Consider the following 15,987-nt stretch of genomic DNA (forward strand, 5'->3'; position numbering starts at 1 on the left):
TTTTTTTTTAATTTTTAATTCCCACGCAAACGACAATTGAATTAGCCACGCCCCTAATACGTCACGATTCATGTTTATTTTGAACTTTGTAAACGGTTGATTTTTTATAGAACATCGTCACGAATCTTGGCGTAACAACTATCAATACCAAACATGTCGCGTTTTTCTAGTGTCAATTTTTATTACATTTCTTTTTTACATTTATGAATGAAAACGTTTTTCCGCAACATCCATATTGATTTTGAAAATACAACTAATTATTCCAAATTCATTACATATATTTTTATCGACATAGTTAGTATGTGATATTTTCCTTTTGTAGTAAATTTATTATTATAATCAACCCGTGGAATGTTTCATCCATGCAAAAGTTATGTTAACAAAAAACATGACGAATGGAATTCTCAAAATCGCCGTACTGAATAGTTTGTCTATGTTAGTTTTTTAAATATATTTTAAATGTCAGCAAGTCCAAGTTCTTAAATTAAACATTTGTATATTTATATTTATAAGCGATTAATGATATTGCGAAATTAGGATATTGGGAGGATCGTAAATTAATGTTTCTAGAACGTATGGTCTAGAAATATGTACGTAAGTGTAAGTATCAAATGTATATTATAAAAGGCAAGGAAACTACCACATACATTAATTAACCTGTATAAACTAGAGTATAGAATTTCAAATGCATACCGATGAAAAAACTACAAAGGTTATTACGTAAATCATCTAATGAAGTTGAATTAATTTCATGTAGGCATGGAAAAGTCTATGCTTGATAGAAGGGACTTTAGTTTGCCAGCTACTTTTCTCCTTGAAATGACTTAAATGCCTATAATATGTATGCTAAGATACGACACAAATCGATCTGGAAAAGCGATGTAAACAGTCCGTGCTTTTTACTATACTACTCGTTTTGCTTGTCAATGTCGACGTGAAGATACTAGCTATCTCCGCTGGGGACGATTTTTTGTCCATTGGGGACGATTTTTTAGCTCGGATTTGTATAGAGTGTTATCTCTATTATATTGTATCTCAATGAGAGAGCAGTTTATAATAATTATCTTCCAGATTTACAAAAAGGCTTTTTATACTCATGTTTAACATTTCTTAATTATTGTTTTGAAATCTACCTACGTAATAATATAATACGCATGGAGTTACCTTTCATTTTCATTATCACACAGATAAGCTGTACGTATACACGGTTTTGATATTATTCATATTTCAGACGAATGTCAAAATAAGTACCTACCTACGTATAAAAGAAACTGGGCAGGTTTGGAGGACAAAGTAAAACAAGATCAACATTCTTGTGGCGAACGCGGCTATTGCGCAAAGGACATTGTCGTCAACCGACCAATTCCACTCCCGGTGGTTGCACTCATTTGAATTGGATTGAATTAAGCGTGATATGAATAACAAAACGAGGCGATTAATTTGTTGTTACAATACTGTGGAGCCATTAATACCTCAAGTGTTGCGTGCATCCCACACGTATCGAAATACAGTAAGTATACTTGTGTTTCGAGTCGGATCATTCAGACACGGCATAAATAATACACGATAACAAAAAATGTATGAGAATTTCGCCAGTAGGAAACAGGAAGCAAGCGGTTGTCTGAATTCTTTATAAATTCCTTTGCCACGAATTCAAATACCAGAAGCGCTTAAAATATGTCAATGTAAATGATTTGATGGCTTGAAAACAATAACAAAGGAAACCACAAAGAGGAAGAATTAAAAAAAAACATTTTTATTAGACCAATTGGCATTTTGTTTCACAAAATACGTTTTTATATGCCTCATTACTCATTTTCAATTTCATTAAAACATCGAAATAGCAGAAACGTGGACTGCTGATTATTTTTAATTAAACAATGCCAACGTGAGATGTTAGTAATTATTAGTAATAAATTTATCGAATGTTGTAGGAAAACACTATTCAACACGAGAACACAATATAATAGCATCGGAATGCAGAGTAATTACCTGTACAAAAATATTTCAGTTATATCCTCGTTTTGATGGGTAAATAAATCACTTTGACTTGTCTTTGTAAAGATCAGTATCATTATTATAGATAAACCTAATTTTGACAAGGTGTGAAAAGTTTTGGTGTACCAATATATTAATTCATATTTTGAACCAAGAGGATCAAGAACAAAACACACTATAACATTTTAAAGTGTATCATAAGGTAACTACATAAATTAACTAAATTCGTTTTTATTCATATATTGTTTTACAGATTTTCGTATTGTTTTAATATAATTTTTCTGAAATCACCTATTTGCATTAATTAATATAGTTCGAGGGATTCAGAATAAAAAGTTGACATATAAAGCTCTTCCCCCCATTAAGCGATGGCTGTTGCAAATGCTAAGAAAATAAACTAATTTTAATTTTATGACGAATGTTATATTTTATTTGTTTGAAAAAAAAAAAACAAAAAATTTCATTAACTCGTCGTTTTTCAAGAAAATAATACTAAATCTCACAACGGTAGAAAAGTTACAATGTAAAAAAAATATTTACGATTCTTTGTTCTCTCGAAAATATTCAATATAAAAAAAGAACTGAAAACATTAAAACGTTATCGCTCCAAATTATCTCCTTTTTTTTATCAATCGGTATTTACATATGCGCGTGTATTATAAATGGAGACGTCTTTAGAAATGAATCCATCCATAAAGATGTGATTTAATCTGACTCGACCGGAACAACAGCCTTTTGTTGACCTTATTATTGATTATGATAATTTATCTCGCGAAATAGAATAATCAAGAAGGCAATGTAATCACATTAGTTAGTTTATTAGACTAGTGAACTATTCAAGTACCTACCCAAACCACTATCGACAAAGGATTAGGTAATTAACCTACGATATGATTCATTGTAAAATGACGCTAGGCGAGTTTAACGACAGGACCTGAATTATTCAACCTTCTGAATAGTATCCTGCTTCTCCTTTACATCAGTATTACACCAAGTACCGAGACCTTGTGTTGAGGAGGTCAGAACCGCCCCCAGGTGAATAAAAAAGTTGCAAAATATCACAATAGTTCCGCCCGAAGGAATGAAGTAACGGTTGTTAGCTCTATGTATCATTTAGCTTAAATGTATTGTGAGTTCACCAAAACAATGAAATTAAATGAAATATTACAATAAACAATAAACCAACTACGTATACATTAAATAACGTGTTTTATTTTATTAGTGTTATATACAAAAAACACCTATTTTTCGATCTCAAGTACTTACCTTATATTTTTTAAATCTTCAGTAAAAAAATTGACAAGGAGGTGTCTAAAAGGCATAATTTGTTTTGATGAGAAAAAAAATGTTTAATGTACCTTGTTTCTAATATAATATTGATACTGTGTCAAAATCTTAACCTTGGTTTTTACCCCATATGAAATTATGTAATGGCATTTTGAATTTGTTATTAACAAAGATTATGAAATGCTCAAAATATTATTGAAAACTATTCATATAACCCAGTAGCTAAAAAAATGTCTCAGAATTGACATTCCCGAATAGATATGTTTGTAAATATGCACCAATTATTAAGAAAAATGATCAAAGTTTTGAAACAAAAGTGATACGAATAAATAAATACATACATCAAATATTTTTTTTATCATACCCATATTTACAGGCATAGGTCGTTCCTCGCTGTGTCACTATAAACTGTGTCTCCGTAATCAAGTAATATAGGTATAAAATTTTTAATAAATAAAATAATGAAATATAACACATGGATGGAAGATAACATTTGGCTTCCTTAATTATATTAAACTAGCTTTTACACGCGGCTTCGCCCACATTAGAGAGACATTATTTAGGTAATCAATTAGTTTTGTCGTTAATTAATAAGAGTTTTTGTTTTTCAATATGAATTTTCCCAATGTAATGATATATTTTATCGAGATTGAAAGTAACTTGGTCCTGCAACTATCGCTATGAATGAACTACGATGATCCGTTGATGACGTAGGATCGTTATTCTGTTCACAAATCCAAAATCCGGCTACAAACTAAAACGAAAAGCAAACCAAACTATGGACAAATATATACCAAATATAAATTAAGTCAATTTTTCAAATATAAGCAATTGATTTCAAATAGATTCTTTTTGACATCCCACCTTATTGCCTATTTATTTTCAAATAATGTTACTCATTGTTGATAATAAATTAAACATACTGGCAAAAAACCTTAACTCTAAAATATGCGGATTTGACTTAATGATGCAGTTTTGTAAAGTTTTTAACGCTCTACAAACTGGCAAAATACACTCGATCATTTTAAATTTTATATATCTGTAGTTTTAAAAATAAATTTAAGGTTAAGCCGTAAACCGGGTATTTTATTCAGGCTAAAAGCTTCAAATAACTTAATATTTACTTAATATAATATTAAGAAACGAAAAAATTAAAAACTCTTTTATAGTTAAATAAGATATAAAAGAGTAAAATTGGATCAACACTTAAATCCTTGAATTCTCTAATCAGGGATTTGAGAGTTAAAGTTTTTTGCCAGTATACTTACCATTTATTATTTATTTTTTTCATTGCAATTAGTTTAATTTGGGATGAAAAATAAATATCCAATTTTTACTTCGAACCTCTCCGGCCACACCTTTGCAAAAAAATATGTCAATCGGTCGCTCGGTTGAGATGTGAAGGAAACACAAACGAACGAACAAACACATTTTCACGTTTTTTTTTTTTTTTAGAAAAAAGAAATATTCGCGTTCTTATAATTTACCCAAATATTTAATTTTGAGGGCCATTCTCAACGAGTTGTAAATAACTCACTATTAGAAAATGGAATCAAGTTGGGGTAGAGTGGGATTCGAGCCACGGACCTTTGGTCTGTGAGTCCGAGATACTAGCCACGGGACCACAACCCGATTTTATAATGTTAGTATGGATATAGGTAAGAATTATTAAAGATGTCAATTTAAAAATATGTCACCATCATCATCACACTATCATTTCTGTCCACAATGATCATAAGCCTTCCAGATACTCCTCCACACGTCTCTGTGCGCATTTTGTAAAATGTCAACTTGAAGAACATTTTCCGTTTTCACAAGTTTACTCACTTAACATGTCCGGCTGGATCATACCCTTGCCACTTCAATATGCGGCGACAGATATCACCTTGTCATTTGCCACATCAAGGTCCTCAAGAGTGCAGCCTTCACTCATGTCGGTAGGTGGCTGTCGTCCTGCGCCACAGGCACACAGGATATCATCACCAGAAAGATAACCCCATCATTGGAGGTTTTTTTACATCGTGTAACACCAGCTTCTCAAGTCTGTTGACGCCAATCCATAGGGAGTATGGTAGATGTTCACCTCCTTGGAAACTCTCGTGTGGATCAATCCAGAAATATCCTATTTCCACAGTTCTTCTCTCCTTTGTTGTGAGAGTTCAAAATGGGAGGTGACTTTAGGAAAATTGTTTCTTGATCTCAGACGCGAGGCCGCTGGGTGGTGGTTGTATAAGGGATATCTAAGATCGTGTATTTGTTTATACCCCTCTGCTTCTGCCGCTGTCTTTCGTTGAATGTGTGGTTCACAAGCTGTAAAAGACTTTTAGTTTATATTTCTGATTAAAATCGTAAATTGTTTGATTTCTTTCCCCATTCTATTATTTTTATTTATTTATTTATTTATTTAACTTTTTGTACATAATGTTATTTGTACATTGGCGGGCTTATTGCCAAATGGCAATTTCTTCCAACCAACCAATAAAATAAAAGTTTTATTTTTATTATTCAAGTTACAGAACATATTCAATAGAAAAAAAATATTAAAAATTTAAAGATATATAAAAATAGAAATAAACGTATTTGTTTATAAATTACCTTAAATCGAAACTATTACTCAATGGGAAAAAGGAAAAAAGAGGAAAGAGGAAAGAGGAAAAAGGAAAGGAGGAGAGATTAAGGAAGAGAAAGGAGATGTTTCTTCAGACGTGATTTAAACAGAGATAATGTAGTAACATCTTTGATGGTGGATGGGAGATGATTCCACAGTCGAGCCGCATGGACACTATACGAGTTAGAGAAGAAAGAGGAATTGTGTATGGGTATTAAGAGAGTGCCTTGAGAATGAGAACGAAGAGGTAAACCATGAACTGATAAGCGTTGAAATTTTTCACACAGGTATATAGGAGCGTTAGGACTATGAAGTACATTGAACAGAAGTGAGAGGGAGTGATAGTCTCTCCGCTGTCTAATTTTGAGCCATTTCAGTTGCCTACGATAATCAGAAATGTGGTCATATTTCCTAAGACCAAAAATGTACCTTATGCATGTATTCTGAAGTCGTTCAAGTTTATCGAGTTGCTCACAGCTTAAATCAGTCATGGAAACATCAGCGTAATCTAGAATGGGTAGTAGTAATGCTTGTTTAATGGCAGGTAAACGCACAACCTTACCAACACACCATTTCGACAACTAATCTACTTTATTATTATATCTTTGTTTTAAATACTCGTATGTTTAAAATGGTTGAATATATATCAACCATATTAGTTTTTTTGCGACTAAGGGCCAGTTGCACAACAAAAAGTAAAAAAGAGCTTATAATTAAATAACCGTTGCGTTTTCGCCAAAATTGACAAAATGTGTTTCATGAAACAAGAAAGATAAAACAATTCATTTTGTCCATCTTGACGAAAACGCAGCAATCATTAACATAAAACTTTTTTTACTTAAATGGCCATTAAGAGTAAATGACCATCAGATTGAACGTAATATTAGAAAAAAAAACGTTTTTTTGCCGAGGAATTCAGTCAATTCATAAAAACATAACTGTTTTCATAAAAAAAAATTCTAAAATTATTATTTGACCTCTACGACATAGTATATTAAAATTGAGTCTCTGCCCAAAGGCTGTTGAAGATCATTAAAAACTAATAAATTATTATGATTTATTTCTGGATACGTTATTATTTTTGAAGGATTTATTATAATGCCCGTTGTCTGTCTGTCACGTCACCATTTACACTCACTACGGTAATTACTCGAATACCAATGACTGATTTCTTCTTGGAATGTCAGGAAGTATTCAAAGAAAAATATTTGAAAAATGTCAGACCGAATGTTTCTACTCAGATAAACTTCGCAAATTTCTTATATCAGAGTAGTCGTGCTCACAGCTTGCCCACCACATACCGCACAGCTCATCTGAGGAGCTAAGAGAATATGCGATGCCAGGATCCACCACCACTCGCTTCTGTCTCCAGCACTTCTTAAGGCTTTCTGAGAGACGCCAGTCACCGTTGTCACCAAGTTGGTTCATCATGTTGAACTCATCTCCGCGGAATCATTAGATCCGTTCTTGTACCTGTCTTTTTTATACTACAAAAGAAAAATTAATTTATATCGCAGCAGAGGTGGAACATATAAAAGAACTGAATATTTACAGTGGCCACATTACAAACTGTGAAACATTTACTATTTTGCTGTTATACATCTACATAATGTCACAGAAAAGGGAATACAAAAGTCTATACAGAGCTTATGAACTGTCATTGGCTGATTTATTGGGTATTTTGCTAAATACATTGTGCACCATTTTGCTGTCACAAAGTGTGTAAAGTAGACAACTAGCCAATGATAAGGTTGAAAGTCCTGTAAATGCCCGGACATCCATTTTTCCCCTCCTTAATGTTTTCTGATAAATTCCAATTTTAAAACCCCCTAGAAGATCGAATTCAGTTTTTGTCTATTAAAACTAGTACATATTTAAAATATTGTAAAATAAAAATATATCCAAGTGATTTAATCTTCTTTAAGTACTATCGATAGTATAATATATTGAGGTCAGTAGCGGTCACGCATCTCAGTTGAGAAATTGAGTAAAATACACAGCGATTTGCTGTAGTCATAATACTAGACAATCCAAGAATAATCTGATTCTACAAAGAGGAGTTAATACATTTTTTGGCTCAAAGGCAATATTATATAGGCCGAAGGATATTCTAAGGATAATCCAAGATTCATGGTAATGTGGCGGGATTGCCAGGACGAGGAAGGCGTTGTCTATATTTGGAATCTGTATTGGTCGGGAGGAGTCGAGAGTCGAGAGAGAAATTGTTGTCCGATGTAGGAGGACGTAAGTTGATTATTTATTTTTTTAAATATTACAAACAAACAAAACATCACGCCGTTTCCCCATAGGGTTAGACAGAGAGGATAGAACGCCATATCGCTCTGTTTTTGCATACAGACGTCGCTTCCTTTACATTTATACACCTTCTCACACACGTACGCCGATTATTCCTACTCTTGACCTGTCCATATTCAAGTATTTGATGGATTTGATTCTGCAATGTCTTTCTCGTTTTTCCTCGTTTTTTTTATTTTAAATTTATTAAATCATACAATTATTTTTTTTTGTACTCCCAGGAGTTACAACAAACTCATTTTGGGACGGAAAAATATTAACGTAGAGGTATGGTAATAATTTAAGTTTGTAAGTGAAAATTCTTGATGGAAGTTCATTGTAATTTATTATATAAATAAAACACGAGGAAGTTGAAACTTGTGGATTAAAGTATCACTCGTGTTTTATTTTTATAATAAAAAGTATGGTAATAATATAGTAATATAGTAACAAGTTTAACAAATTATAACAGGGATGGAGAATACTTTAAATAATGGAATATCGAGGGGGTGTAATCTAGTATTTTGTCTACGAACATTTGGACAAACTCAAATATTGTAATAGTAACAAGTAATAATATGTACATTAAACTGAAATAAAATAGCAAGTAAAGTATAAAGGTAATACAAGAAATCAAAACAAATCATAATAAAAATTAATATTAAACATTTACATATGGTAAAAAAGAAATATCCAAGGAAAAAGAAGAACTTCCTCATTTAGACTTCTTTGTCGGGTTGTGGTCCCATAGCTAGTGTTGCGGACTCCGGATCAGAGGTCCGAGGTTCGAACCCCACTTTACCCCAACTTGATTTCCATTTTCTAATAGTGAGTTATTTACAACTCGTTGAAAGTGGCCAGCAAAATTGAAATATTTGGATAAATTATAAGAACGCTAATATTTCTTTTCTATTAAAAAAAAAAAAACTTAAAACTAAATTTTACCTTCCACGTACCTCTTCAAGTAGTATTTTTTTTAATGAATATAGTCCTGTTGTACTCACTACAAGCAAGGTACAGCAGATATTTTAGACCATACCTTGTCGTGTGTGATTCAGGTACGTGAATATTTTGAGAGAAGCACCGTTTTCTGCATCTATCAACATTCGCATCGTAGATCCTTTTAGCCGTTCTTTCGCTGTCCATTCGCTCTAAATGTGCTAACAAACGCAGCACCCCTTTCTTGATTCTGTCGATAATGCATGTCTCAGCCTTACACAATTCAGGGATCTCGATATTTGTAACCTATCTTACATCGTTTTACCACACATTCGCCGGAGGGATCGCATTTCGACAGCATTTAACCTTAAAATAAAAAGATGTTTACCGTATTAAATGTTTATTACAACCCATAGATATTTCTTCAGAGATGGAGAAATATTTTGAGAAAGCCCACGAAATGGTCAGCGCGTTTGCCTGCCACGCAAGAAATCTCGGGTTTGATTCCCGATAAGGTTGACATGAGTTATTAATTAATTTTTGCACTAGAATATTTCAAAGTTCCTGGACTGGCACCTGCACCGTAAGACTGATCATCTTACCTTCATGTAATAAAAACAATCAAGATACGCTGCGATTCATGTACGAATGCAGTGCCCTATGCACCATTCGGTGGGGGAAGGAAATAATGATAAAACGTATTTAATTTTTATCGGCTGATTTAGCAATCACATTACACTCTCTGTTCTACCTTTATTTGAACATCAATATTTTTTTTATTTCCACTATTTGTTGATTTTAGCAACAAAAAAAAAACAGTCAGAACATCTATAGGTATGATAGAGTTTCTATCTGAACAATATATATATTTTTTAATGTGTTTAAATTGATAACGCCCGGTTTTAAAATTTACGACCTGTTGTCTTCGTGATCAAACGAGCTTTTTTCTGAACAAATATTTTAGCACTTTAAATTTATCTACTTAAATATTTTAGATGAGAAAATATATCACGTTGTATCAATATACATAAATTAGGAACCGGATTAAAAGACTATTCTATTTTTCTGAAAAAAAAATAATTTATACCATCCAATTACGTATAAAATCACATTGGAATCTAGCGAGATTGCGGTTAGGTACCTACTCGTAATCAAATATGAAACATCAACGTATTACTTGATTAAGAAGGTATATTTAATGTACATATATACGTATGTACGTATATGTATATCTTATCCAGCCTTGTCTACAAACATTTAAACATTACCATTTTAACCCGTGTATCTAATTTAATACAAACTTATAATTAGAAATCAAACACTGATTTGAGTCTACTGAACACTTTATTTTATTTTTACAAATATAAACATATAAAAATAAAAACTTCGTGACAATTGAAAGCAAAGGGCGTAAACTTAATATACTTCAACAATTGGAAATTAATAAATATCTAAATAATCCTAATTTTAAAATAATAAATGAACAAACCAACCTAATATCTTCACCACTATTAAACATATTTAAATAGACTGTTATTCTTCACTTTGTTCCTTTTTGTATTTATGACGCGCAATTAAAAGATGAATTATGTTACAATTGCATTTATATATTTTGATAAGAAATTTTGAAAAATAGAAATATTGTATAATAATACGTTTATGTTTATATAAATTTCCTCACAATATTTCAATCATGTCTTAAAATTAAAATGAACAGCAACCTGTTATAATATTATTGATATTTTTCGACAACAATTATCTAAATTTACAAAACTATAAAGCTTCATTAATTATCTCACAATACATACTTGTATGTCAATAAATACTTACTTTGTTATATTTTCCCCGAAATTCAAATTTAAATACCCAAATTCCCCATTACCTTTTAAACACTTAGCCTCACCCTTAACCATTGGTTTTTTCCTCAATTACGATTAATGTACATGCTATAGTTCATAAGATTATTTTTATTTTCTACTTAAGTACCTTGAATTATATAACTATATAAGGACATTCAATCCAAATAATCTTCACATTCGTTTGAAAATGCCCTAATAAGGCGAAACAATTGTCACGAATTTTTATTTTTATATGTTTATATTTGTAAAAATAAAATAAAGTGTTCAGTAGACTCAAATCAGTGTTTGATTTCTAATTATGAGTTTAAATATGGAGTTCTACAAATTAACACCAAATCAATCAATAATTTAATACATACTACAAAAATGACAAAAAAATTGCCTAAAACAAATGATTTAGTAATGTTACGAATTAGATACGTAGCCAAGATAATACAAAAGAAGCGTAAAGGTCCGATGGCTCAGGTTCCTATATCTGAAGTTCACAATGATGAAAAAATTCATTGAATGCTATATAAATCAACAAGGCAACGCTAAAAATTGCCTAATTTCAAATATCAATGTGCTGTACAATTATCTACAGAAAAATATCAAAATTGCTTTGGCGCTTTCAATCAATAAATGTATTTAAGATAAACACGTTTTCTCGTTCCTTATGTATTTCCATGGGTGTAACCATCGCGTAGAGTAGTGCAAATTTAATACATTTTAATTTAAAAATATAATTTTTCCATCCTTTTTTGGCATACGAAATACCATTTTGAGTACAATTAAAACGAAAAAATCATGCTAGAAGGATTAAATCATTTAAGTTTTATATATTTCTTTTTATAACTCAGTAGTCAGGCGGCAAAAGGGACCATCTGTATTTTTTTCTGTTTTTTAATTTTCAATTTTTTAAATTAATATTTCAGTAAATACACAGTAAAAAAACAGCGTCACGTAGAATTGTTATTTATTATTGAAAAGCAAAACTAAAATATTTTAATTTGTGGATTAAAGTCTTGAAATTGAGATACAGATGGTTTTTTCTGCCATTTGGCTACCGAAATGTTACTTTTTAAACTGATATATGTTTTTTTTGGTTACATCAACTTTAAGTACTTTTTTTTTTCATTTCCTTTAATAGTATATTTTCAATTATTTTGTTTTACCGAATTTTACATAGGTTGTAATTTTACAGTATAATTTATTCACCACCGTAAAAACAATTGAAAAAAAAGAGTTAATGGTTCTTTGAACCACAAATAAGACAAAAAAAAGGAGTTCATAGATTTTTGAACCACAGATAAAACAAAAAAAAGAGTTAATGGTTCTTTGAACCACAAATAAAACCAATAAATAATATAATGTTTTGCATTGTTTTTTAATCATTTTTACCGTTTCTTTTTAAAATAATAAAATAATAATACTAAATATGCAACTGAAATGAAAATAAAATTTTTGAATTTGGAACAATAGTTTAAAAATCAATAATTCAATCAACATATAAGTGTAATTATAAAATATTTTTTTTATCTTAAAAAGCTCCTATCCACCCTGTAGCAAAGTACGAAAACATCAGACATGTTTCAAACAAAATCATCCATCTCCATTTATGACTTTCAAATGCCGTCTTACCAAAGGTGAGAATCTAAATCCGCCATCTCCAAGTTTTGTAACTATTTTTGTAACTATTTTTAAAACTAAAATGCATTGAGTAATATTATTAATCAATAGGTACAAACCTTTATAAGAAAAGAGACGGTTATACGGAAAAAAAAACTGTTTCCCAAAAAAATCCGGTAAGGAGACAGCGCGGGGCGGGTTTTGGAAATAATATATGTTTTTTTCCTCTAAACTCTTTGGGAGTATTATATAAAATATGTGATATATTTATTTTTATTTTTTTAAATTTTATTTATTATAAAGTATATACGACCTAAGCCAATTACAACATTTATAGGAAGAAACATAAGATGACTAGAAACTGAAAAAAAAGGATATAAAAGAAGTAGGAAAGGCAAACAAGGGTAATACGATACAAGGGTAAATAATATATTCATAAACATTATCAACATATAAGTCTTCGAGCTTACCCATGTCAATCCATCTTCATCCCACACTGTGTTAATGGCGAAGAGATCTACGAAAAGCCGGAAGATCTATCCAAAAGAATTCCAATTTGTGTGCTGAATTGACTTATCTACGTCTTCTAGACATTGGGGCATAAAAACAAAAGTTATTCTTGGAAGATTTGATAAATCATATAGATAGATTATGCAGATGTATGTTTATCAAATGCTAATTCTAAATTGCTTAATAAGTTTTAACGATTGCAGAATGTTTGTAGACATTATATCTTTAATATCCTTAAATTCGACCACGTAACCGAATATCGCACGCAACTTCACTGGCTCAGTATCAGCCATAGAACAAACATTCACGTTCCATCGATTCCCCAAAATATTTGAAATATTCCCACTTCGCTGGTTTATCTGAGAGAGCTTTTCCAACCTCTATCACAGCAAGTGCTATCTCTTCTATCTAGTAACGAGAAGACCCTTTCAATCCTCAATTCTCTCTCACATTCACAATGAAAATATTATAATATACCTACAATATGTTCACAGACCACATACCGCTGATTTTCTCAAATTAAACGGTTAGGGAAAATAGGAAAAAATTGTCTTAAGGCAATATGCCCGCCCTTATGCGTATGTATGTAAACTGTATATGTGTATATGCATTTTAAGTATTAAAATAAATCAATAATAGATTTTAACTTTAGCTGACATGGTTGGGAGCATGAAAGGAAATTAAATGCAATGTGTTTTTTAAATGAGTAAATAAATTTGCATGTTACAACAGAGATGAAGAACATTTTGGAGAAGGTAATATATAAGTCTATAGGGCTTATGACCTGTCATTGGCTGGTTTTAGTGGCCACTTTACACATTTGAACATCTGTATTCCTTCAATTCTTTCATCTTTTGATGTTTGTGGAGTTAAAGAGCTAAAACCTTAATTTATGCGGGTGAGAATAATCAAATTGAATTATTTCATCTATATACTAGGCAGCGCCTGAAAATATTATTTTTTCAATTTCTATACTTCTTCATGGATCTGGTGAATTAATCAGAAATATTTTGAGTTTGTACAAATTTTAGTAGACAAGGACTGGATTTAAATCCCTGGGAAGCTGTTTATATTAACACATTACAACAGAGATGAAGAACATTTTGAGAAGGTAATGTGGAAGTCTAAGCATCTACTGGGCTGATGACCTGTCATTGGCTGATTTTAACACTTTACACATTGTGTTACATTCGCCATTCTGCCCATATCAGTGGCTACTTTTCACACTGTGTAAAGTGGCCACTTAAACCAGCCAATGACAGGTCAAAAGCCCTGTAGATGCCTAGACTTCTATATTACCTTCTCTTAAAATTTCTTAATTTCTTTTGTAATATTTTAATATAAACAGCTCCCAGGGAGTTGAATCCAGTCTTTGTTTATAAAAATTGAGACAAACTCAAAATATTGTTGAATAAATAAATGTATTTTTTACCGAAAATAAATATATATGTCTATATATTTTTATTGCCTAGATTTTTATACCTTGTCCTGAAAAAGATTCGCTGTCTCTGTTCCTCCACAAATAGTATCCGTCTTCCGAGTACATATATTTCATTGCTTGTTTTGTTATTGTCGACTGGTGGTTATTTAGAATAAAGGATTCTGTGTTCGTACGTTCCTTACGGTTTGGTGTAAGAATGAAAAGGAAATTGCTTATTCTCTGAGCATAATGAGCATGGAAAGTTGTCACGCGTTAAGAATAGGATTGCAGAATACAGCTGTTTATATTACCCGTACAGAACTGTCGTGTCGTATCGCTTTCATCGTATCTTGGCGAACGACACCGGATTCAGTTATACTTGCCGATCGGTCGATAATAACTTCAATAATGTTTGAATGCAATAAAATACGGAACTGAACAACTAGTCTAGATTATAATTCTGTGGTTAGTGTGACTGACTTACGGATCAGAGGTCCGAGTTCGAACACTACTATACCCCGAATTTAATTTCCAACATAGACAACTCGCTTCCAATTTTCTAACACAGTTATTAACGCCTATAGAAATGTGGCTTTAAAACTGAAATATTTGGGTAAATCATACCAACAAAATTTTTTATTTTCAACTCCATTTTCTCGTAGGGGTAGGCAGAAAGGAGAGAACGCCACATCACTCTATCTTTGCATACAGACCTCGCTTCTTCTACATTTATACATCTTCTCATTTATGCACGCCGATTATTCCTACTCTTGATATGTCCACCTTCAAGTATTTGTTGGACTTGATCGTGCCATGTCTTTCCCGTTTTATGGATCCATCAACATTTGCATCGTAGATATATTTAGCTGTTCTTTCGCTGTCCATTTGCTCTACATGTACAAACTAACGCAGCGCCCCTTTTTTGATCCTGTCGATAATGCATGTCTCAGCCTTACAAAGTTCATGGATCTCGACATTTGTGCACCTATCATACATCGTTTTATCATACGTTTGCCTGAAAGATAGCATTTTGACAGCATTTAACCTACTTTCACATTTTTTTTCCAATTTCATACATCGCTCCTATTCATCAGTATTAGTACTAGAACTCCATTGTGAACTGTTGGTTTTGCCTTCTGTGACAAACATTTGTTTGCCAAGGTAGATTTTGATTTAGAAGTAGATTAAAATTGAAATAAATGACTTAATAAGCATAAATCAGAAGACAACGAAAGTTTTGAAAATACACAAACTTGTCATACGCATTTTTTAAAAACGATAAAGTCTCATGGATGCAAATACGTTTAGTCTATGTTTTTAATTATTAAAATATATTTGTAATAGATAAACCTCGGTAGAAATGAATTAAGATGCGTACATTTTATATTAAAAATTATAGATAGGGAAAACTGAAATCGGAATTTAAAAATAATATATCCAAGCTATTCATACAATTTGATTTC

This window comes from Micrasema longulum, unplaced genomic scaffold (genome assembly GCF_059751315.1).
Source record: "Micrasema longulum isolate JH-2025_06_02 unplaced genomic scaffold, ASM5975131v1 h1tg001212l, whole genome shotgun sequence".
Lineage (NCBI taxonomy): Eukaryota > Metazoa > Arthropoda > Insecta > Trichoptera > Brachycentridae > Micrasema > Micrasema longulum.